At 33.2% G+C, this 856-nt stretch overlaps 1 non-coding gene across 1 annotated transcript; it reads right to left on the bottom strand.

The window, feature by feature from the left end:
* Positions 1-783: 783 nt before the first annotated feature.
* Positions 784-856, bottom strand: TRNAR-CCU (transfer RNA arginine (anticodon CCU)). The gene has a single exon. It is a non-coding gene; the product is annotated as a tRNA-Arg (tRNA).

Raw genomic sequence — 856 nt, 5'->3', positions numbered from 1 at the left:
TTATATTGTGCATTTGTGTTATTGCCCAGTTTTATGTATCCATAGGTGTATATTGCAATGAATTCATGCCATTGTTGTACAGTACAATATTATCAAAATTGTAAAATAATTCCTGTCTATTTATCTTAAATAATATTTGGTATAGATATATGTAACTTTAATGTTGCATAGGGAAAATACAATACAATATAATACCAAAAAATGCAGTATCTTTAAATAAAAATAAGTTAAATCTCACTTGTGCTCTATATTTAAAGGTAAACATTGTTTTTTTGGTCTGAAGCACCTAAATTGTCAGTAAAGTCAGTGTCCAAAGAAATATAAAAGGCAGAAAATTACTCTTTTGATGACATGGATGAAAGGACTTCAAGAAACCCATCAGCAATTGCAATAGAAATTGTTATTTTGTAGCCACTCTGATATTAAATTGCAATTAAAACTTAATAGGTATGTTTTGGTATATATGGATTTTCTGCAATACCATTAAGACAGTCACCTGAATTGAAAAAAAGCATAACTTCTAGAATGAGAATGAGCAACAAAGGAACATGCATCCTAGAAGGGACTTGAAGCCACTGTCCCAGGTGATAGAAAACTTTTCAGAAAACTAATCCACAATGTCATTAGGATAAATGTCTGCTTTTAGATACTGGGCCATAATTTTGCAAGCTGAACAGTTCCAGATTGATAAGCAGATAAAAGTTTCTGGTGGAGCCATTTGTGCAGTATGAAGCAAGAATGAAAGGAACATCTCCAAAAATATTTTAATGAAATAAAGCCTATCACCCCAGATGGGACTTGAACCCACAATCCCTGGCTTAGGAGGCCAGTGCCTTATCCATTAGGCCACTGGGGC

This window comes from Taudactylus pleione, unplaced genomic scaffold, assembly GCF_031769625.1.
Source record: "Taudactylus pleione unplaced genomic scaffold, aTauple2 ptg000473l, whole genome shotgun sequence".
Taxonomy (NCBI): Eukaryota; Metazoa; Chordata; class Amphibia; order Anura; family Myobatrachidae; genus Taudactylus; species Taudactylus pleione.
The sequence above is the reverse complement of the archived record's forward strand: the minus strand, read 5'-3'. Positions and strand labels throughout refer to the sequence as shown.